This window comes from Panthera uncia (genome assembly GCF_023721935.1).
Source record: "Panthera uncia isolate 11264 chromosome C1 unlocalized genomic scaffold, Puncia_PCG_1.0 HiC_scaffold_3, whole genome shotgun sequence".
NCBI lineage: Eukaryota > Metazoa > Chordata > Mammalia > Carnivora > Felidae > Panthera > Panthera uncia.
In genome coordinates, this window is record NW_026057584.1 from 44,022,039 (window position 1) to 44,047,563 (window position 25,525).

At 38.8% G+C, this 25,525-nt stretch overlaps 1 protein-coding gene across 7 annotated transcripts in view; it reads right to left on the bottom strand.

The window, feature by feature from the left end:
• Positions 1 to 25,525, bottom strand: part of CC1H2orf88 (chromosome C1 C2orf88 homolog) — a 57,518-nt gene that overhangs the window by 15,344 nt on the left and 16,649 nt on the right. For 2 of the 7 annotated variants that reach the window (XM_049615329.1, XM_049615330.1), the window contains one exon: positions 22,862 to 23,085. The exons of 1 other annotated variant lie outside the window; for it this stretch is intronic. The gene's annotated coding sequence lies outside the window, so the exon portion shown is untranslated. 4 more of the 7 variants (XM_049615333.1, XM_049615335.1, XM_049615331.1 and 1 more) reach the window with 4 other exon arrangements.

The following is a 25,525-nucleotide window of genomic DNA, read 5'->3' on the forward strand; positions in this document are numbered from 1 at the left end:
ATTTTAAAGAGACCATGGCTTCTGTCTTGCACTCTTACTCTGATGGAAGCCAACTTCTGTGTTATGAGAAGCCTTATGGAGAGGCCCATGAGGCAAGGAATCAAGGAAAATCTCTGTACAGCAGGGTGCATAGAACTGGTTTGTTCCTCACTTAAGCCTTCAGATGAGATCACAGCCCCAACTGGCAACTGTGAAAGGCTTTGACAGGCAGGCACTCATCTAAGCTGCACCCAGATTCCTGATTCACAGGGACTGCAAAATTAATGTATGTTATTTTAAGCCACCTACTTTTAGGGTAGTTCATAATAAACAGATGATAACTTTTTAAAAGAATACTTAGTAGCATGAGGCAATACTCATATGTTAAGTTTTTAAATAACTAGTCAAGAGGTTTATTTATCCATGACAAAACAAACGAAAGTATTGTTTTAAAACATGTATTGTGTACTCACATATTTGTTATTTGAACTAGTAATTTCCTACAACATTTCCATTCACTGAAAATATTTTCAAGACTGTTATAAAGCCTATCTTGTAATATCATATAATTTTAAGTATAGTTATTATTAGCTAAAAAAAGACACCAAACATTGAAAATATTACAACCTGCCTCCTAAAACATGGTAGAAAAGTTTACAAAGATTAGATTTATCCGAGTCTTAAGAACTGATAATTTTTAAAAGCAGAAAAATATATATGTATTATTCTGGTTTTTAAAATATAGATGCTTAAGAAAAAATAGAGTTAAATACAAGAAAACATGAACAGAGTTGCTCTTTGGATGGTGGGATCATAGGTAACTTAAATTTCCTCTTTATGCTTTTCTCTGTTTCCCAAAATTTTTTCAAATATATGTGTGTATATATATATGTGTGTGTGTGTGTGTGTGTGTGTGTGTGTGTGTGTGTATATATATATATATATATATATATATATATATATATGTAATTTGTATCGGAAATGTCTTTTTAAAAAAGCCAACCTGATAATGTAATGTAACACATTTTAGTTCCTTCAAACCCAGATTTAATGCTAATATGAGACTCATCATTTTGTGAAGAAAGAGAACAGCACTGGATCCACTGATCCAAGTGGTCATACTTAATTAGCAAGTAAAAATAGTCAATAGGACTATAATACATCTAAATTAAAAAAAAAAAAGCCATCAAGCTGAGTCAAATGAGAGGGCTAAACTAATGCAAAATTGGTTAGAACCAAGCACAAGTTTGTGAGAAATTGTAGATGCCTTCCATGGCACTGGTTCTAAAAGATTAAGATTTATAATCAGAATAGTAAAAAGTTGAGCAACTCCTATATCTCCCATAAATTCAGTATTTATCATCTGTGATTTACCTAAATATTCCTGAATCTTACATTCTACCTTACTTATATGAACTTTGGGGGCAGTGCTGTTCTATGTATAGTGTAAAGTATGTCTTTTATTAATTCTAACACTATATGTACAGGAGGAAGGGAAAAGTTGTTTGAGATTTTAGGGTTTGGTGAAATTATTGTGAAGCCAGTTCTCATTTCTTTGAGTGTAGACTGGTAGTTCATCTAAGATCCTGACCAAGATTCGTTTTTAAAAAAAATGACACCTTGAGGCTTCCAGAGAAGATGACAGTGTAGGAGGATCCTAAGCTTATCTCATCCCATGGACACACCTAGCTAACACCCACATCAGTAAAAGTAACCTAGAAAATAACCTGAAGACTGGCAGAACAGATTCTCCATAGCTAAATGCAGAGAAGAGGCCACATCAAAAATGGTTGAAAGGATGGAGATGTGGCCAGGAACCAAACTGACCCATGAGATTGTCCACAGGAGGGAGGAACACTACAGGCATGGAGAGGGAAGAGAAGACCCCACTCCAGGCACCTGCGGCATGGAGAACCCACACTGGGAAGATGGATCCCGACAACATTTGGCTTTGAAAAACCAGTGGGGCTTAACTTGGCAAGTTCTTAGAATCAGTGGGGCTTAACACCAGGAACTTTAAAACTCAGCTGGCTTGGCTCTGGGGAACCCAGAGGGCTATAGGAAATGGAGATAGCATAACAAACAGCCCTGACATACAGTACAGAAGAAGCAGTTTGAAAAGGCCTGGGGTACACAGGAAGGAGATTTATTTACTAATCTCAGGGTGTGCTGAAGGGGCAGGGATCTTTGGGAGACTTCTCTAGGAACAAAAGAGGTGGTTGGCACCATTTTCCTCCTCTGCTCCCCAGATACACAGACACTTGTAGGAACCAGCGGGAACATGATCTCTACCTAGCTTGCTAATAGCATACTCCAGTCCTGCATTCTTCTGCAGTCTGATCCCCTCCAACCAGTCCTCCACAGGACTTCTGCAAAGGTCTCCTGCTACAGCAGACAAGTGCAAACCCTGCTAACATCACCCACCCCACCCCTGCATAACCTATGGATCTGCCCCACCCAAACTGCACTGGGCAGGAGTCCATCCAATGCAGAGCACTAAGCATGGCATTGTGCAAGAGCCCCAACAGCCCCAAAGTGACTTCTTCCTTGGGAAGAGAAAAAGATAACCACACACACCAGTTCAACCGGGGCACTAGCAGTGGCCTGGGGGCAGACACCTGGCCTGACTGCAGGCCCCACCTACCAACAAAAGCCCTGTAATTCAGTGCTACTGCAGCCCTGGCAGATGCCTGATCTGACCCAAATCAAGCCCAAGGTGGCCCCAGATTGGCTCACTAACAACAGAGGGACCAAACCCTGCCCACAACAGGCAGACAGCCATTGCAGATGACTGGACTGAAGGCAAATGTGGCTCAGCCACAACAGTAGGGTACATGCAACACACATAGGAGATACCCCTGAAGCGCCAGAGTCTGGTGAACAGGGGACACTGCTGCAGGGCACTACAGGACCTCTTCTTCATAAGGCCACTACTTTCAAGAGCAAGGGACATAGCTGACTTTCCTAACACAGAGAAACACAGAGAGTTAGAAAAAATATAAGATCAAGGAATATGTCCCAAATGAAAGAATAAGATAAAATCACATCAAGACAGCTAAATGAAACAAAAATAAGTAATATGTCTGATAGAGAATTTAAAGTAATGGTCATAAAGATACTGTACTTGAGAAAAGAGAGGAGGGTTTCAGTGAGATCTTCGAAATAGAAAGAAAACATACAAAAGAAAAAATCAGAAATGAACTCATTAACTGAAGTTAAAAGTACACAGGCAGGAATAAATAGTAGTAGAGAAAGCAGAAGAATGGAACAGCGACCTGGAGGACAGAGTAATGGAATGCAATCAAGCTGAACAGGACAGAGAAAGCAGAAGAAAGGTAAGAATAGATTAAGGGAATTTAGTGACATCATCACATGTAACAACATTTTATTCTGAAGGGATTCTGAAGGAGAAGAGAGAGAAAAGGGGACAGAAAATTTGGAGAAATAATAGCTGAAAGCTTCCTGAGTATGGGGAAGGAGACAGAAATCCACATCCAGGAGGCACAGAGAGAGCCCCCAACAAAATCAACTCAAGGAGGTCCACACCAAGACAAATGGTAATTAAAAGAGGCTTCCAGACAAACAAAAGCTAAAGGAATTCATGACCATTAAACCAGCCCTATAAGAAATGCTAATGGGGACTCTGAGTGGAAAAGAAAGACCATAAGTAGGAGTAAGAAAAGTAGGAAGCACTAAAGTAGGAAGCAATAAAATTAATTATATCTATAAAAATCAGTCAATAGTCTCACAAAATGAAAGTCTGTAAATTATGTATGTCTGTAAATGAGAATGAAAACACAACATATACCTAAATGAAATGACAACATATACCTAAAACGTGGTGGGAGGGGGAAAGGATTAAAGAATGTTTTCAAACTTAAGCAACCATCAACTTAGTATAGGCTGTTATGAGCATAAGATGTTATATATAAACCACATGTTAACCACAAATCAAAAACCAGTCATAAGTATGCAAAAAATAAAGAGAAAGGAATCTAAGTATATCATTAAAGAAAGGCAACTAATCATGACAGAAGAGGGCAAGGGAAGAAAGGAACAGAGAATTACATACACAACCATAAAACAAGTAACAAAAGAGCAATAAGTACATACCTATCAATAATTACTTTGAATGTAAACAGACTAAATATTCCAGTCAAAAGACATAGGGTGATGGAGTGGATAACAAACCAAGACCCATTCATACACTGTCTACAAAAAACTCATTTCAGACCTAAAGATACATCCAGATTGAAAGTGAAGGGATAGAGGGGAACTGGGTGGCTCAGTTGGTTAAGCATCTGACTTCAGCTTAGGTCATGATCTCATGGTTCATGAGTCTGAGCCCCGTATCAGGCTCTGCTCTGACAGTGTGGAGCCTTCCTGGGATTTTCTCTCTCTCCCTCTCTCTGTCCCTCCTGTGCTCATGCTCATACTCACGCTTTCTCTCTCTCAAAATAAATAAACTTAAAAAAAAAAAAAAAGAAAGTGAAAGGACAGAAAAGCATTTATCATGTAAATGGATGTGAAAAGAAAGCTGGGGTAGCAATACTTATATAGGTCAAAACAGACTTTAAAGACTGTAACGAGACTAAGAAGGATACTGTATGTTCATAAAGGGAACAGTCAAACATGAAGATATAACAATTGTAAATATTTATGCATCCAACAGGAAAGCACCCAGATACATAAAACAGCTATTATGAAACATAAAGGAAGTAACCAATAGTAACAAGATACAAGTATGCAACTTTAACACCCCACTTACATCAATGGATAGATCATCCAAACAAAATCAACAAGGAACCAGTGGCTTTGAATGACACATTGGGCCAGATGGATCTGACAAATATATTCAGAATGTTCCATTCTAAAACAGAATCTACATTCTTTTCAAATGCACATGGAACATTCTTCACAATAAGTGATATATTAGGTCATAAAATAAGTCTCAACAAATTCAAAAAGATCAGTCATACCATGCATCTTTTCTGACCACAATGATACGAAACTAGAAATCAACCACAAGAAGAAATCTGGAAAGAGCACAAATATATGGAGGTTAAAAAACATGCTACTAAACAATGAATAGGATGACCAAGAAATGAAAGAGGAAATAAAAAAAATACATGGAGACAAATGAGAATGAAAACACAACAGTCCAAAATCCTTGAGATACAGCAAAAACTATTCTAAGAGGTAAGTTTATAGCAATACAGGCCTATCTCAAGAAGCAAGAAAAATCTCAAATGAACAACCTAACTTTACACCTAAAGGACCTAGGGAAAGAAGAACAAACAAACCTCAAACCAGTAGAAGGAGGGAAATCATAAAGATTAGAGGAAAAATAAATGAAACAGAAACTTAAAAAAAAAGCCCCAATAGAAAAGATCAATGAAACCAGGAGCTATTTCTTTGAAAAGATCAACAGAATTGATAGACCTTTACCCAAACTCAGGAGAGAGAGAGAAAGAGACAGAGAGAGAGAGAGAACAGGATGGAGGAGAAAGAGTGAGGGGAGACAGATCCAAGAATTTCTTATACTTACAAAAATGGGTTAGAAAAAAGTTTAGGGCAGAAAGCTGCCACCACAGGGCAAAAGCGTCCAAGGTTAGTTAGCGAGATATTATAATGGGATCACGAGTAACTTGTTATATCACCTGAAGGAAATTACTTTTCATCTGGCACCAATATACTATTGTGCTTTGATCACAAACTCCACTTGCTGCCCAGACCCTTTGCTTCTTACACACACCAGTTAATGATTACTGTCTAATTGTTTTCTTCAAATTCATCATGTATGTAAGATCTTAGGAGCTCAACAAATAGAGACGAAACCCCTGTTCAGGGCTCTTGTCTCCTCCCAGACATTAGCCTCTCTCATATTCAATTCTGAGTCTGTTCTCTTGGTGGACAAGAGAGAACTCCAGGCTCAGAGTCTGTGACAAGAGAGTAGAGTGACAATGAGACACGACTCAAACAAAATCAGAAATGAAAGAGGAGTTTCAAGAGTGGTTCAGTATTCACAAATCAATCGACATGATACATCACATCAGTAAAAGGATAAAAACCATATAATTATTTCAATAGACGTAGAAAAAGCAGCTGACAAAAGATATCATTCATGATAAAAACTCTCAACAAAATAGTTTTACAGAGAATATACCTCAACATGATAAAGAATTTATATGAAAAATCCACAGCTAATATTATACTTACTTGTGAAAAGCAGAACTTTTCCCCTAAAGTTAGGAACAAGATAAGAATGTCCACTGTCACTACTTTTATTCAATATAGTACCGGAAGTCCTAGCCACAGCAATCAGAGAAGAGAAAGGAATAAAAGGCATCTAAATTGGCAAAAAAGAAGTAAAATTTTCATTATTTGCAGATGACATGATGGTATATACAGAAAACCTAAAGACTCCACTGAAAAACTACTAGAACCGATGAATAAATTCAGTAAGTTGCAGGACAGAAAATCAACATACAGAAATCCACTGCATTTCTATACACTAATAAGGAAGCAGCAGAAAGAGAAATTAAGAAAACAATCCCATTTACAATTGCACCAAAAACAATAAAGTACCTATGGATAAACTTAACCAAAGAAGTGAAAGACCTGTATTCTGAAAACTATAAAACACTGATGAAAGAAACTGAAGATGATACAAACAAATGGAAAGATATTCCATGGTTATGGATTTGAAGAACAAATATTGTTAAAATGTCTATTCTACCCAAAGAAATCTACAGATTTAATGTAATCCCTATCAAAATACCACAGCATTTTTCACAGATCTAGAACAAACAATTCTAAAATTTGTATGGAACCACAAAAGACTCTGAATAGCCACAGAAATATTGACAATGAAAAGCAAAACTGTAGGTATCACAATCCCAGATTTCAAGTTATACCAAAAAGTTCTAGGAATCAATTAGTATGGTACTGGCACAAAAATAGACATAAAGATCAATAGACTAGAATAGAAAACCCAGGAATAAACTTTTGATTATACTGTCAATTAATCTTTGACATAGGAGGCAAGAATTTCCTATGGGAAAAAGACAGTCTCTTCAACGAATGGTACTGGGAAAACTGAAGAGCTACATGCAAAAGAATGAAACTGGACCACTCTTACACCACATACACACAAAAATTCAAAATGGATTGAGGACCTAAATGTGAGACCTGAAACCATAAAAATCCTAGAAAAGAGCACAGGCCGTAATTTGTCTGACACTGTCCATAACAACATCTTTCTAGATATGTCTCCTGGAGCGAGGGAAACAAAAACAAAAATAAACTATTGGGACTATACCAAAATAAAAAGCTTCTTTACAGAAAAGGAAACAATCAAAAAAACTCAAAGAGAACCTACTGAATGGGAAAAGATATTTGCAAATGATACATCTGATAAGGGGTTAGCATCCAAAATATATAAAGTACTTACACAATCCAACACCAAAACAAAAACAAACAAAAAAATGTAAAAAATGGGCAGAAGACATGAACAGACATTTCTCCTAAGAAAACATACAGATGGCCAACAGATACATGAAAAGATGCTCAACATCAGAGAAATACAAATTAAAACCACAATGAAATATCACCTCACACCTCTAGTGTATGAGGCTAGACACACACACACACACACATACACACACACACACACATACACACACACACACACACACACACACACACACACACACGAAACAACAAGTGCTGTGAGGATGTGAAGTAAAAGGAACTCTCATGCACTCTTGGTTGGAATGCAAACTAGTGCAGCCGCTGTGGAAAACAGAATGGAGGTTCCTCAAAAAATAAAAAATAGAACTATCATATGATCCAGTAACTCCACTACTGGCTATTTACCCAAAGAATACGAAAACACTAATTTGTAAAGATATATGCATTCCTATGTTTATTAGAGCATTATTTATAATAGCCAAATAATGGAAGCAGCCCAAGGGTCCATTAGTAGGTGAAGGGATAAAAGAGATGTGGTGTTGTTGGGATGAGCACTGGGTGTTGTACGGAAACCAATTTGACAATAAACTTCATATAAAAAAAAGAGATGTGGTGTGTATGTATATGTGTATACACACACACACTACATATATATATATATATATATATATATATATATATATATATAAATACATACATACATACATACACACACACAATGGAGTATTACTCAACCATAAAAAGGACTGAAATCTTGCCATTTGCAACAAAATAGATAGATGTAGAGGGTATAATACTGAGATAAAACAGAAAGAAAAGTACAGTATGAGGAATTTAAGAAACAAAACAAAGAAATTTTTAAAAAGGCAAAAAACAAGACTCTTAATTATAGAGAATTAATAGCTATCAGAGGTGAGTTGGGGGGGTGGGTGAAATAGGTAAGGGTATGAGGAGTACTTGTATCACAATGATCACTGAGTAATTTCTAAAATCATTGAATCACTATATTGGACACCAGAAACTACTATAACATGGTACATTAATTATAATAGAATTTTAAAAGTAAATTAAAAAAATGACTCTGCGATACCATAAAAATACCAAACTTAAAAGGTCTCCACTGAACAAAACTATACTCAAAATCAGTGTGTTGAGTCTAGTTTTCTTTCAACTTCACTGGGTGTATGGAGAGAAATACACATACAACAAATGTGTATATTTAGAGCTCAAAAAAGGAAAAAAAATCAATAAATTTTTCATAACGACGTCTTCAAATGGATTTTAACTGGATAGGGGTAGAGGAATTTAATTAGCAATGTGATTACAGGGACTTTCCTTTGCTTCTCTGTATCCTCATTTCTAAACTTAGGTTAATAATTCCTGCCTCAAATTCCTCCTTGAATTGCAGTAAGGAAAACCAGCACTATAAAAATGTAGCTGCTATTCTGCTACTCTTAAGAGAAGCTGGCATTTGAACAGATTATTTTGGATAACTCACACTCCCTTGTTCTGAACAGTTGTCCCAATCCTGTTCACAAAAGTCCAACCCGCAAGAAACACACAAGATTCCCCAATCTCAAAATCTTCTTCAAAGGTGGAAGCCATACACTCCAAAAACAATCCTAAAAATGTCAATTCTTGTGAAATTCTATTACAACGTGAATGCATCTCATTCCACGGGATGGATGGTATATTTCTCTCTCTCACACATCTATGAATTCATGGAGGGTAGAGACTTTGCCTTACTCAAGCATGAACTTTAATAAGTAGTTTCTAATCAAAGTTCATCCAAAATATCTAAATCTTAGTCATTTTAATAGATCAAATTATCTTAACTGACATTTTTCTGAATCATTAAATTTTCTTTACCTCAAATGCCATTAATGAATTTGAAGGAGATCAGAGTTTGCCATCCCAACACATGCCACAATGGTATAAGGGTTGCTTTGAGCCAAAGGCAATAAGCTCTCTGCACCCCCCTTTTTGTCAAAAAAGCAGGACACAAATTTCCCTTTGTAAAGGTGCCTTCATCTCCTATATGAGAAGGAAAACTACTCCAGAGACAATTTTCATCACCTGAGACAACTCTTATCTGTTTAACAGGCCTTATAAAACAAATCCTGATTTATCATATATTTCCTAGTCACCTTCCCATAACTTACCTCCACCCAGGAGCCCCAAACTCCTTTTCCTTTGTCTACCCTCTTTCCCATGATTTTCACCCTTTCTTAAGATGACATATAAGTCTCCAATTCTGTTTCCTTGAAGCACATTCCTTTGTGAACCCCCATGTGTACATAGGTAATTAAATGTTCTTTCCTCCTGTTAATCTATTATCAGTTTGATTTGCAGACCCAGCCAATGAACTTAGAAGGGTTGAGAAAGAGTTTTTCTCTTTCCCTAAAAATTCAAGATTAGTCTTTATGTTATTTAGTGAAATCAAATATTTTAGAACAAGTAGGAGGCATAAATAATAAATTAAGTGTATTAAGTACTATGCACTGAATTAAGTTCCAGACAGTAGTGTATGTACTTCTGAATACTTAAAAGAACTATTATTCTTACGTGGAGATATGGGAAAACGGTGTCCAAATCCACTTGGAATCTAGGTCAAAAGATCTAGAATTCAGAAAGTTTTGCTCTTTTAAGTTTGATCATTCTTTCATTATGCATATGCCACATTCCTAAAGAATGTGGTCATTACAGAGTTCCTATTTTTTGTAGCTGACAGTACAGTATTTTAGGGTGGAAGTGGGATGTTGGGATGAGGTGGGGGCAGAGGTATATCTAATTTAAACATTTTTTGGGGCGCCTGGGTGGCGCAGTTGGTTAAGCGTCCGACTTCAGCCAGGTCACGATCTCGCGGTCCGTGAGTTCGAGCCCCGCGTCAGGCTCTGGGCTGATGGCTCGGAGCCTGGAGCCTGTTTCCGATTCTGTGTCTCCCTCTCTCTCTGCCCCTCCCCCGTTCATGCTCTGTCTCTCTCTGTCCCAAAAATAAATTAAAAAACGTTGAAAAAAAAAATTAAAAAAAAAACAACAAACAAACAAACATTTTTTAAGCCCTCTTTTTACCTATTAAATTAACTAATCCAAGGAAGTTTCCTGTCCCGTCAATTATTCCCCTTACCACACACACCCATGCTCATTTTCTCCTTGTAGCTTCCCTTATGTTGAAACACACAACCTCCCCCTTATCTCCACCTAACACTCCTTCCCTCTTCCCTGCTGAAACCAAATCCATACTATCTTCATGGCTAGGGAAGCCCCATCTCTTTGTGCAGACTTCCTGGAATTCCTCCAACCCTTATTCAGAATTTTCTTCTTGAACTGATGTCCAGTTGGTCTAATTTCTAAGTGCTGTCTCCCCAAATGAGATTAAATATTCCTCAAAGGCAACAGTCATTTCTCCTTTTGTTATTATGCATAGAGCAGTTCTTACATCCACGAGTTTAATGAATGCTAATTAAAGTTTGGCTATTTACCAAATATCCGTGTACTTCAAAGTCTGTTAGATGTTGACAGTAAAACTGTGAACTATACAGAGTTCTATTTCTTTCATCACACTTAAAAACAAAGGCCACAAACTCATGGTAGTGTTGGGTTGGTGTTTTGTTTGGCCAGTGCAATGTTTAAACTGTTCTGAATTAGAATAATTCTGAGCTGAACATTCACTCCCCAGTTCACAGGGCTCTCTCACTCCCTTGTGTCCAACACCTATCCAGCTTCACTAATTTATGTTACTTTCAGCCTCTTGTACAACATCTGAAAGGGAGATTACATGAATCCAAATTAGGCCACTTTGGCATGTGGATTATTTTGAGCTGAAGGCAATTGAGACCCAGCAAATTCAAGAAAAACTCTGACCTCTCCTTTAACTATTTAAAAGAATTTAGATAGGTCATTCAAGTAAAAGTTATCTCCAGTCTCCCTATCTACATGACAGATCAAACATCTAATTGCCAAATATCTGCTCCTATCATCCTGTGAATTGCCCTCCTTCCCCCTTTAACCCCAGATCCCGTTCCCTAGCTCAGGATGGCATATAAGCCTCAATTGCCCAATTTACTATTGGGTCTCTTATGGGGCTCCTGTATGGATATAGTTAAATTTGTTTTTCCTCCTGTTAATCTATCTTATATCAATTTATCAGCAAAGAACCTAGAAAGTTAGAAGAAAAAATTTCTTCCCCAACACATCCTTGATTTTACAACTTTGAATTTATAAGGAATAAATTAATTCTTAAAGTACGGGCTCTTCCTATATCAGATACTGACTAGAGTTATTTATTACTTCCCAAACTTTCAACATTATAATGTCATGATTGATTATATTTCTCCACCACTGAGTTGCTGCATACTGTTTATAGTACACTCACTATGGAAGACAGGATCCAGTTAAAAAAAAATTCCCAAACCCAAGAGCAGATGGTATATTAAGTAGAGAAAGAAAACAGAACTGCTCAGCAACTATTTTGCTTTCTCAAAAGCAAATGATTTTTATGCAGGAAAGGACAGAAGAGACCTCATTAAGAGAGAACCTAGGTACAAGCAGAAGAAGTCACAACTTCTGGTGAATTATATTCCAGGGAAAGCCTGCATATAGAAGCACAGCAATATTACAACCTTTGAAAAAAATTAAGAAAGGGGCACCTGGATGGCTCAGTAGGTTAAACATCTGACTTCGGCTCAGGTCATGATCTTACAGGTTTGTGCGTTCAAGCCCTGCATCGGGCTCTGTGCTGACAGCTCAGAACCTGGAGTCTGCTTCAAATTCTGTGTCTCCCTCTCTCTATGCTCCTTCCCTACTCTCTCTCTCTCTCTCTCTCAAAAATAAATAAAAAACATTAAAGACAAAAACAAAATGAAAAAACATGGAGGGACATCTCAAGAAGCCAGAGACTCAGTTTCTTTTCTCCCAGTTTATTTCAAACTCTGAAACAAAAGGAAATTTGAATCCCTAGGTATTGCAGACAAGTTAGTTTGACACTAATTGCTGGCAAAATTCAAAATTTAATCAGTAAACTGAATATTCTGAGGGAAAAGATTGGGGATTTCTAGGAACTAGACATTCAAAATTCACTATGAATCAGTCATTTTTAAACTAGTATCATTTACTTTTGTGATAGATTAGGAATACTCAAGATGTTTATTTTTAGCAAAGCATTTGATCAAACTTTTTCTCATGATGTCTTATAATGAAGACTGATCTACAGGCTAGAATGGTTTGATAAATAAGGAGGACAGTGCTAACTGAATTCAGCTGATCATTGATTTGTCTCAGCAATATCTCCCAAGGCTGACTACATTCCCAAGCAGGTCTATATCTGGTACTTTCAGTACATGACTTTTAATTCTAATAAACATCCTGAAAAGTAGATGTTACTAATATGACATTATTGATATGGAAAATAAGTTTCCCAAGGTCACAGAGCTAGTAAGTGTCACCGTCAAGCTCTAAAACCAGCCTCCAAAAGTCCAGGGCCACTTCTACTGTGCCACACAGGCAGAATTCTAGGTGAGCCACCATGGCAAAAGGAACGGTTTCATATATTATTAATGGCTTGGATGTCTGGTGAACAAACTCACCAAATGTTCAGGTGACATAAAACTAGAAGATAGAATTAGCATGATGAATGCCATGATCAAATTTAAAACATACCTAGCAAACTGGAAATTGGAAGCTTAGTGTCACACAAGAGAAAAAAAATTGTTCATGTTCAGGACATTTTTAACTGTATAATTAAAAAATTAATAAAGCCTATTTTGATAGCAATGTGTTGGGGGTAGGGGAGAGGGAGGGAGAGGCTGGTGGTGGTGAGGTTTTCAGTCAACTGTGGTGTATTTATTACAAAAGCCAATTAAGTGTTAGATGATTTTGTTTGAAGATAGGAATGCACTGCATTTTGCACTGTTCAGATTAGATTGAATTATTGAATTCAATTTGGGGCTAAGGATCTTCAGCACAGAGAAAGGTCTTAACTATGGAAGGAAACATAAAAGCAATGACTTTTTCGTGAAGATAACATTTACTGACTTCTAGGTAACTATACAAAGTACTTTATGAACATTATTTCACTTAACCCTCACAATAATTCCATAGGTTAAGAATAATTCTATTCTTAACTCTGTACCACTTTAGAGTTTTCATTTCTTTACTATTTTTTGGTCATAGACTCCTTTCAGATGGATGAATTTTAGATCCTCTCTGTTGAAATATTATCTATATAATTTCACAAGTTGGAGGACTACTGACAAAAGTAAGCCTAATGAGAAACAGGTCTAAGGAAGCAGTGGGTCAGTTCAGTGTAAACAGAGCCTTATTAATGGCAACAGAAAGAAGGGATACCTCAAAAGTGGTGAGTTCCCTGTCACTGAAGTGTTCGATGAAAATGTGGCTTGTGTGTCAGAAATGCTACAAAGGAGATACTAACATGAATTATAGGTTGGTCTATGATTTTAAAGTACCCCTTTTACTATATGATTGTGAGCCTAATAGGTAATTTCGGCAATTTTTGTTTGATGGCAAGATAAAAGAGTTAAAAACTGGAAATAATTGTTTTTCCAGATCATTTTGCTGAACATGTCAAATAGAAGACGTAAATAATATTGTTTCCCATCTATATATTGATATTGGCTATATCAAGTACTTGAAAATGACCTCATCCAAAGGAAAAAAAGGTATATTCAACTGTTGATCTTGACGTGATTTATACTTAGTCATAATAAAAGTAGATTCTTTATTCCTCTGAATCCTTAATTACAATTTTGCTTCAGGTAAATACTGCATACACCAGATCCTAAAAAGATCCTAAAAAGATGTAGTCTTTAATGGGAACATTTACTAGTTTATAATTTTATGTTAATTTCCATAAAGGATGGGGAGAGGGCAGACAGGAAACAGAAGATAGACAACTCCTATTGTTCCGCTTTGCTTCTCGGATCCTTTAGCTAATGGCTGAAGGATTTTACAGATCTATTCCGACCCCCCCCCCCTCCATTTGCAGTATAATTCGCCCCAAGATACAGCCTCCCACAGCTCTAAAAGAGCACAAGAGCTAGTACTTTGCTCATCACATGTCATTCGGCGCACAAGCCTGACAGTTTGGCATACAAATTAAATGCTCATAGGCAAATCTTTTACCTGAAAATCTTCAGTCACTCTTCAGGTAGGAAGGAGAATGAAACTGCAGCTCAGAAATGCAATACCTCGGACTTGGGGCTCAGAACCAGGTGGAAGGGGTGGGGGCTAACTTCTCAATGAGGAGACGGAGACGTGAGGCTCTATCCGAGGCAGCTGGCCGCGGGATGGCTGCTTGAATTAAAGTGGCCTGTAACTCCCAGGTTTCTGCCATTGAAAAACCCAAAGGGCAAAGCTGACGAGCCAAGACCGACGGACACACAGCGGTCGCCCACCTCCCAGGTGTTCACTTACACAGCACATCGCCGGGGCGGCTGCGTGCCCAACGCCCCTCGGGACGGCCGCGGGGCCGGGGAGGCATCCAGCATTGGCCGGCTGCGTGCGCTGCTCGGTCCCCGAAGCCGCCGCCCGGGGGGCGCTGGTTGGCGTCAGGGCGGCGGGGTGCGGAGCGCAGCGCAGTCCGGCTGCAAGGCCAGCGGCGCCGCCTTCTCGCGCGCCTCACTCAAGTGGCAGCATTTGGAGGACGGGGTGTCCTTTGGCACGGCTCTGGGCTCTGGGCCCCTCCTCCAGCCGCCGTCGTCGCCGCCGCCGCGCCCGCCGCGCGCTCCTCGCGGGTTCGCGCCCCGAATCAGGCCAGCCGGGCCCCGCAGGTGGCAACCCAAGGGTGCTCGGCTCCAGCACGCGCCCTCTGCGGGCCGCACGCAAGTACAAGGCTGCGAGGACCGCCACCGACATGTCGGCTGGCGCCGGGTACAAGGCAGGGGCGGGACACCACCGCCCTCACTCCCACTATCCAGAGTGCTGCCGCTTCCCCAGCAGGAATTAGATCCCCAAATTTCCAACAAAACAGAAGTGAGCAACTCACTTTGCTGCCTGCCCCTCCCCCGCCCCTCATCCGAACCACCTGAGCTGCTAACTGTTCTGGGCTCTGCCCAGGTAAGAGGAGGGAATGGTCTCTGAGACCGCCGCACGACGGGCGGAGATTGCCTTGGGGAGAGCAGATGCTCGGCCCGCCACACTAAGCGGGTGAACTCGTAGAAGCCTCACCGCAGGCTTCCCAGCTAAGCGATCTGGAGCTCAGATCCAGGCGTAGCAGTCAAACCCACTTTGACCTCAAACCCCACTTTGCAGGGCTAGGCCAAGGATTCTGCCCTTCCTAACTAGTTTGCACCGTGAGCATGCAGAGCAAAAGTGCTTGGAGCATTTAGTCATTTAAAAGTACACATCCATTTTGTACGTCTCCATCCCAAAATACTCAAGAAGAACATTTCCAAGTTTGTTTCTCAAAACAAAACACCTCTAGCCAAACACCATTTTCTCGCTCTTTAAACTATTGAAGTCACTCTCTCAACACATGGCCATTATTCAGTTGTGTTTCCCTGTGCGTTCCACGTGGTGCCTGCATCTGCCCCGCATGATTCCTAGCAGCAGTAAAAGCCCCAAGAGGACTACAAAAGAACCATTATTTTAGTTGTGTTCTACAGTGGAGTGGTCATGCAAAATCCATGCTTGGAGAGACTTTAGGGACAGCTTCACCTGACTCCTTCACATTACAGATGAGGACCCTGAGACTCACAGCTGCAAAACTAAATGTGTAAAAGAAACACCTGAACCTACAAAGCCCACAATTTGTAGACTAACGTGAAGCTTAGGTCTCTAAAGATATAACATAGGAAAGACTATAGTTAGATTGCTGAGGAGTTGAGAGCATACATTATACAAAATCTAGCTCAGAATCTTTCAGATTTTAAGTGCACCGAGCATTCTTACCACTATGTTTAAATTAACTAAGGTGACTTTATATACAAATACAGTAGCCCAGAAATGTAATTTTTCTGCATGATAATATGATTAGTGGAATTGCAGTGGGTACATTCTGACACAGAATGTGAATACACTTATGTTGATTTGTCTGATATGTATCAATTTTTAATGTATACAAGTTGATTATACTAATACAAGTAAATTTTAGTTCTACATATTTCAGGCATATCATGCTAAATAATTATGATCAAATGCAAGGATCCACCTTTAGGCCTAATTCTTCACTTAACCTATTTCATTGCTTGCCCTCCTTCTTTCCCAGCATTAAGCCTTTACCAAACTAGTGCTGGAATAATCCATGAGACCTCTGGCTTCCACACTGAGAGCTCAGTGTCAGCCCTTGATGTGCTCAAGGCAAGAAAAGAGAAACTTGGAAATTTATGTTTCACTTCCCAGTTACCCCAGCAGAAGTGGGGGAGGAAAGAGTCTCCGGCCTTGCCTAGAAGAGAAATAACTTCCCTAGACGCACATCTTCTTCTTTCACTCAGTTCAAAGATACAGTGGATCTGGGGCACCTGGGTGACTCGGTTGAGCGAAGGACTCTTGACTTTAGCTGGATTCATGATCTTAGATTCGTGAGTTCGAGCCTGGTATCAGGCTCTGCTCTGTTCAGGTTCTGCACTGACAGCACAGAGCCTACTTGGGATTCTGTCTTCCTCTCTTTCTGCCCCTCCCCCACTTGTTCTCTGTCAAAATAAATAAAAATAAACTTAAAAAAAAAAGATACAGTGGATCATCTTTACCAAATGTTAGTTGTTCTCTGACCCTTTGGTCTCAAGAATGGAGTCATGTGGAAGCTTTGTGCTGGGCCTCCCTGTTCCCTGTGGGTGGCACTTGTCACAGGGGCTGTTGTTCTGGCCAGACCCAAGCCAGGCTCTCCCTCCATCATCCTGGGTCTGGCGAAGACACAGAAAAACCCAAAAGCAGCCCTTGCCACCTGTCTGCGCTGCCTCTCCAGATTGGCCTCATACGCAGAGCCCCAAGTCTAAGGTGGTGTGGACCGGCCAGGCTGCAGACTGGCGGGGTCTTATTTGGGCTGCTGGCTGACCCCCACAGCTAGAGGTACTTGATTCACTCAGAACTAGGAAGGATGCAGGCCCTGAACTCACTGCGGCCGTAGGAGAAGCTGCTTTTCCGAGTGCTTTTGAGAAGAAACCTGCCTCCAACCTTAGGATGTCAAAAGGTAAGCAGAGCCTTGGCCTCTCCTCGGGACTGCAGGTCATGCTTTGGTCAATATGGTAAGAGCCAGAGCTAAGATGGCTCGGAGGAACCGAGCGCCCCCTGCTGCTGGGGCTCAAAAAGGCTGGCTTTTCCTCAAAGCCACGGCTGCCTGGAACTAGGAGCCAAACAAAGCCCAGCGTTTCTGCTCTCCTGTCATCCTCCCATCCTGGCTTGAACAAGATGGTTGACGAGGGAACCCGGAGCTCATCAAATTGGTAGTGACGCCGACTGTACGATTTTAAAATCGTGCTAAATAAAACTTTTAAAAACTGGAGAACAGGGGCGCCTGGGTGGCTCAGTCGGTTGAGCGTCCGACTTCGGCTCAGGTCATGATCTCGCGGTTCGTGGGTTCGGGCCCCGCATTGGGCTCTGTGCTGACAGCCTGGAGCCTGCTTCGGATTCTGTGTCTCCCTCTCTCTCTCTCTCTCTCTCTGCCCCTCCCCTGCTCACGCTGTCTCTATCTCTCAAAAAATAAATAAATGTAAAAAAAAAATTAATAAAAACTGGAGAACAAAGTGAGAGAGGAAACGAAGGACCCCAAAGACAGCCTAACTTGAATGTGGTTAGGGTGAGGGAGCCTGGGTTCTAACAAATGTGCAGTGGGTTTTTTTTCTGAAGGGCATGGAAGGAAGCATAATTAAAACAGTAACAATAAAATACTAGAATCTGAGCACAAGCAGTCTGACCCCAGAACCCATGCTATCAACAGCAAAGAGGTATTAAGCTGGATTGAGGACTGTATGCCAGATACTAACTTACCCTTGTAAAGAAATCCCATTTCCAACCCAGCCACCTACAACACTTCCACTCTGGACAGGTCAGAGAGAGGTAGGTAGCTGACTCCCTCCACTGGTTTCTCCATCTAAACCCTGAGCACCTCTAACTTCCATTCCTGCTTCAGGTTGACCACTCAGAGCTTACATCTCTGGGAGAAGCAAGGGAGGCCATGCCAGCGAGGTAGAAGGAATCTTCTCTCTAAAAGAACTCTAACTAGTGAAATGACGTGGCCCTGTCAGGAGAGATCTGGTCACCAGGACTCACCTGCCATTGGGGCTCTTACTAGAACACCAAAGATAAAATGTCTTCATTTGCTTTCTGATAACAAAGTGATGAGGACAGGACAAGTAGATGGCATAGTATGTGAATGTTCATATAGAGACTAGAGCATGCATGTCCATTAGAGAGTTATGGAAGTCACAGAAACAATTTATAAAGGATAAAAAATGAGGCAGAAAAAAATTACCATTATGATACACCATCATGGGGTATAAACTGATTGACTAGCACACAGATAAGACCTATGAGAAAACTCATTTTGATTTTCATAATAATAAAACTACGTTAAGAAAAAAATAATGCTTTTATTTTATGCATATACAAATTAAAATTGTATCTCCTCATTTCTCATAAATAGTCCACTAGTCCAGGGTGGGGGGAAACCAACTTCTTAGTGGTTACTGGAAACAAGGCTATTTCCCACATATACTTTTCACTGATTCAGGTTTTATGAATTATTTTTTATGTTTAGGCTAAAATGGTCTCTCCAAAATATGTCTTAAACATGCTAAGATATTTTAGATTTGGCTGAGAGACCCAGATATCTCCTCTGAGTAGGCGACAGACATATTTTCATGTCAGGCCCTAGACTAGGGTTTTAGGATTCAAAGCTATAAAAAAAATTCAGCAGCAGAAGTGACACATTGATTCTTCAATTTTTTGTAGCCCAAGACACATAAACACATTTCTTGATGAAGAACTAGCTGTAGGTATGAAAATGGTGTCATCCTTCACTCCTGAAACTTTTTCTGCACCCCATGTAATACTCCTAGTTTTTCCTATGCCATAGCAGGCTTCAAAAGCTTGTTATAAACCTTAATTACACTGTTGTGAAAGACCTATGCTTGGTCAACATTTTCTCAGAATCAAAGAGCAAATTATCAGATTACTTGACGAGCTAAACAAGTGCCAATATAAACCCACTGGGAGAATTTCCCATTTTAATATTTTAATATATATCTGAATATGTTTAAAAGTTCTTATGCCCAAAGTAAATTTTCAAAGCTTCATTTTAGGCTATTCTAGTCTTATTCATTATGTCACTGAAATGAGAAGTGATTTACATTATCTTCCTTATAGGAAAGGCAAGAATCCAATCACCCCTCAGAACTTCTCTTTTCCTGAGGAAAAATTGTTTAACTTTTTCTCACAGAATTTCCTTTACTCATGTTTGTCAGGCTTCACTAGACCCATTATCGTTCTCCAGATGCAATTAAATGTCTGCCAACGCAAACTAGGGAAAAATTTCAAATAAGAGTTTAACTAGCACAGAGCATTAGATAGAGTATTAAGGAACAATATTTCCCGACCTTGTATTATATAATCCAATTCTGTTCATTAACAATTAGACAAGTTGTCAACTGTGCCATAGGCCTATTTCTTCTCTCTTGTTTCATATTTCCTTAAAGTTCTGCATTCTCAGTTTTAGTATTGTGAATAAAAGGAAAACTTCATTTACAATGGAGTTAGGAGACCAGCAGGGGGAGCTCTCGTGCCCTACCACTGTTGTCAATTGCAGACTCCATAGGAGGAGAGGGACCTTGAATACTATACTACCCCAGCAGCAGGAAGAAGAAAGGCTTTCCTCCTTCACCGGCAGTAGCCCAGCCAATGAGAGACTGTCACTACTCAACCAATGAAAAGCTACTATGCTTGGAACTCCTAGTTTTCATGGACTTTTTGTTTGTAACAGCCTTCCCAACTCCTCTCTTTCTTCCATGTAAGTGCGGTCCTCTCTTTTGTTCTCTGGACTTGCCTATGGTTTTGCTGTAGCTTGCCTGTGCCCGACTTCAATTGTCTGCTATTTCTGAATAAATCCATTTTTGCTGATTAAAATAACTGGCAGTTTTATTTTTAAGGTTAACAGTCTTTAAGCTTATTAATGTATATTTGTCAGTAAATAAGTCTCCTTGTACCTATGGAAGATCTGTCTGGAGATCTTTACACTAAATTAAATATATTTTGGAGTCTTTATTTTAAATCACCATCAGTGCTCTATTTCTCTTGTATAAGTAAATTTAATACTCCCCCCCCCCCGAAGAGGTAGAAATGTCTGGAAATAAATTAGCATCTTATTTTTAAAGATTATTTTGCTGTCTTTAATGGTGACCTATATTTGTCCTCTCCCTGTATTGTAAACATCTTGAGGACAGGAACTGTGTACTTTATGTATTTTATGTACTTATTTCTGGTGCCTGGCATATGGAAGATATTAAATGTTTGCTGAATTGAACATTCTTACTCTGCTGTGGTGCTTACTATGATTTCATCTCACTTTAAACAGAGGAAAACATTACTACTTAGATCCATGGGTCTGAGCTTCTTTAAGTCTTTAACCATGTTTATTTGGACAACCATTTCTGGCACTGAGATGGGGCCAACTTCATTTGATTACAATGTGGGTATAAGACATTTAAAACCAGGTAAATACTACAATCATTGTTCCAAAATTTATTATTTCAGACATCATATTGTATTATATGTTTTTTACTTAGGGCATATGTGCCTTTCCATTATGACTCCTTATCCATTGTCTGAATACCATGGTTGTTAAAAATAATGTTCCAGTTTGATCAAAATAGTTCAGCTTCCCTCCTGGAAATGTGGAGATTCTGGATAAAAATTCTGGATAAAAAATTTTATTATTCCCATTTTCAAAGTATATTTAGCAAATATTTAGCTTTAATATAAAAATTATTAAACATTAAGATGTTTATTCAAGAATTTAGGGGTATTAGAATAGATATCTGAGGGGCATTCACATGGGTGAGGGGATTGATCTACATTGCTCTCGTGGGAAGAACCACCAGGAAAAAAATCATGGGAGGCAGATCTGGATTTAATTAAGAAAGGACTTTCTAAATAGCACTGCTAGGAATTTACCCAAGGGATACAGGAGTGCTGATGCATAGGGGCACTTGTACCCCAATGTTTATAGCAGCACTCTCAACAATAGCCAAATTATGGAAAGAGCCTAAATGTCCATCAACTGATGAATGGATAAAGAAATTGTGGTTTATATACACAATGGAGCACTACGTGGCAATGAGAAAGAATGAAATATGGCCTTTTGTAGCAACGTGGATGGAACTGGAGAGTGTCATGCTAAGTGAAATAAGCCATACAGAGAAAGACAGATACCATATGGTTTCACTCTTATGTGGATCCTGAGAAATCTAACAGAAGACCATGCGGGAGGGGATGGAAAAAAACAAAAGTTAGAGAGGGAGAGAGCCAAACCATAAGAGACTCTTAAAAACTGAGAATAAACTAAGGGTTGATGGCGGGGGGGAAGAAGGGGAGGGTGGGTGATGGGCATTGAGGGCACCTGTTGGGATGAGCACTGGGTGTTATATGGAAACCAATGTGACAATAAATTTCATATTAAAAAAAAGAAAGAAAGGACTTTCTATTGGTTAAAGTTTACAACAGGACAGAATGGTTTGTGGGCTTCCTCTTAAACCAGAAGTTAGGTAATCTATCTGGAACATAGCATGAAGATTTTTAAAAGGAATAGTAAAATTCTATATCTTCTAAGGAAATTTTTCCAAAGCTAAGATTCTATAACTTAGGAGTTATTTTACAATATAAAGACATGTGAGCTGGCCTTTGGACTGCATCCATTCCAACACTAAGGCATCATCTTGATGTCTTACTGTGTGTGCCCTGTACAAGGGCAGAGAGAGCCCTGCTATATTTGTTGCTAAGGAAGCAGTTTGTCATCTTTTAAAGATTTTTTCCTTAAAACAAGCAAGTCTACTACCACATGTATTAATTGGTATGCAAGGAAGAATTCTAGCTGATTCAATATAAGCAACAGTCTATCCACATGGGGATATTTTATGGCTTGTGATATTTCACTTAACTGATAACGTTGCTTGAGGAAATAGGGAGCTACTATAACTTAGAGGTAACAATGATAATTACTATTTACTGAGCACCCACTATGTGCTGGGAGCCACAATGGCCTTCCACACGCTATCTCATTTAATCCTCACAATAACACTTTGCGCTATGTATGATTTCTGTTTTAAATATGAGGAAATGGAAGCTAGAACTTGAATTTGAACCCACGCCTGAGTCTAAAGTCTCAGTTGTTCACACAATGGCTCATTATTCTTCCAATTTTACTGATGAAGAAAACAAAAGGCATAAAGCCTTACCACCTTACCTCAGTAGTCATAAATGTAGTAGTAGAGATTGTAGTAAAACTTGTTTCTCTCAGATGTTGCCTTTGTAGCTCTATTCGCAATTCTTTGGTCTTTTCCAAAGCTTCTTTTCATGGAGTTTTAATGACAAGTTTCTCTTCCATGTAAATGTTCCGCATTTAGGGCTTATTTCCTTCCCAAGATTTTCACTCCATTTTTGTCCCAACTACCTCATTGCCTAGAGTGGCTGAGGAGAGTAATATTGGTAAGATGTCTACCGAAACTAAAGCCCTTGGTTTGGAATAGTTGAACTGATACCATCTTCTTTCTTTCTGGCTGTGATTAGAGAGTACAACTAATAGTCTTCTAAGGTCACTCCTGGTTCTGAATAATAAACTCCTATCATCTGATTATAGGTCTTTTCTTTTTGGCAGCTGAACAAACAAACAAAAAGTAACCTGTTTATCCATGAGTAAATCCAGAACCTATTCCTATTTCAATGCACTGGCAAATATTTTCTTCTGCAACAAGAGAATACTTCCACTGCTCAGCTCTGCTTCTGCATAACCATCTGTAAAGCCGTGGGGGGACTGTCTGTATTGAACTGTTACATTTTATCTCATAACTGATTCCTGTTCCAGGAATCAAAGGTTGATGAAAGGGAAAAAAATAAATAAAATAAAACCCCCCAAACAAAACACTAATATTCTGTCATATAGTGAGTCTGACAGATCTCTCTATTAAAAGGACATGGCAAAAGTAAAAAATGAATGATTATGCCTGCAGAACACTTGCTACTTGTTTAGATTATAGGCCTAGGAAGCCCAGATGTGTTATGAAAAAAAAAATCTAGTATAATTTTAGATGGAATGTCCATTAAATTAGTAGGTATGCCATTTGGATAGAGTAAAGAAATGCCTTTTAAAGACTGGTACAAACTGCATTCTGGGTTCAATCATATTGGGCCATCCATGCAGGGCTGATAAAGGCAAGCACGGTGACAAGTTAATAGAAAGCGTTACTGATAATTTCTGGAGGCAAGGATTTTTTTTGTGTGTAAAGTCTTCCTTCAAGCACTGGCACTGGTACTGAAATTAGTGGAAACTTCTTTTCAACAGCAGCTAAAATTGAGTTTCTTCTCTACAGCTGGCTCAGTCCTGCATAGCTGACAAGACTGACAGACGACTCTGGATATGTAGCTGTTCCCTCCACAACTTAAGCAAAAATGAGAAAAGCAGAATACGTGGCCTATTTTAGAATTACCTCCAACTATAAAAAACAGCATCAGAAAATTACCCTTTAAAAACAGAAGATGGGTTGGGAACTCAGAAAACCACTGACGATTGATTAAATAGTTTTCCCTCTCATATTTGCATTCACTTTTTCATCATGTATTATTTTTGAGAAAATGTTTAATTTAATTATAAATCTAGTAATCAAGAGACTTGAGTTAAAGCCCTGGTTTTATCCCTAAATAATTGGGAAGCTTCAAAAAATTTCAGGTCTCTTAGAAAAAACTATTTGCTTATCTATGAATCAAGACCAACTATCAAGTTACATTTTAGCATTGTTCATATATCAGTATTTTATTAGGTTTCATTGAAGACTATTAGTGACTGACCAGAGCTAAATTAATTCTAACCATTAGTTTTTTCAAGATTAAACAGAATAGAGGTGCCTGGTTGACTCAGTCTGTAGAGCATGGGATGCTTGACCTTAGTGCTGTGAATTCTAGCCCCACGCTGGTCATAGAGCTTACTTAAAAAAAAAAAAGGGGGTGCCTGGGTGGCTCAGTCGGTTAAACATCTGACTTCGGCTCAGGTCACGATCTCATGGTTTGTGAGTTTGAGCCCCACATCGGGCTCGGTGCTGTCAGCACAAGCCTCTGTCTCCCTCTCTCTCTGCCCCTCCCCGCCTCTTAAAAATAAATAAACATTAAAAAAATAACATAAAAGATTAAACATAATTAAAAATCAGTATGTTATTCAAAGATAAAACTTCTTACTGTTTTTTAAATATATTTCCTTTCAATATTTTATATATTTTACAGTAAATATTTACATACTCATACTTTATGTAGTGGTTCTTATTCATATACAGTTCAATCATATGACTTTGACTTCACAGGAAATAGTATTGAATTTTTCTATAACTATTGGCTATAAATTTATAGAATTTAGTTGAATGAAACCACAGTTTCATTTAGGGAAACAATCTGGAATATAATACATTTCTTTCTGATTTGAAGCAAGTATGACTAGATTTTTACATAACTGCAAATGGATGTGTGGCATCATTTGAAGATTTCACTGTTTATTAAGAATTAAAAGCTGTTCATGGAATTTATACACTTTACCTAACTTGGAATCAGACATTCCTCATGCTACAGTCCTTTTGTGGTTATTATTTAATATCTTTAATTTTTCAAAGCCTATTTCTCTTTTTAAAAATCCCAGATGAAGAAAGAGAGCTAAAAATTACATAAAACATTTGCCTTCTTGTCACTTTGCCTCGTCAGTGTGGCTCAAACACAAAAGTCTAGTCATACTTGCATTAAATGGGAAAGAAGTATGCCCTAAAATTCTAATTTGTTTCCCATTCCATAAGTCAACACACAAGTTTTATTTAATCATACCTTGTAAATATCACTGGAGAAAACAAATTTCAAAGTATGTTCTTTCAGCATA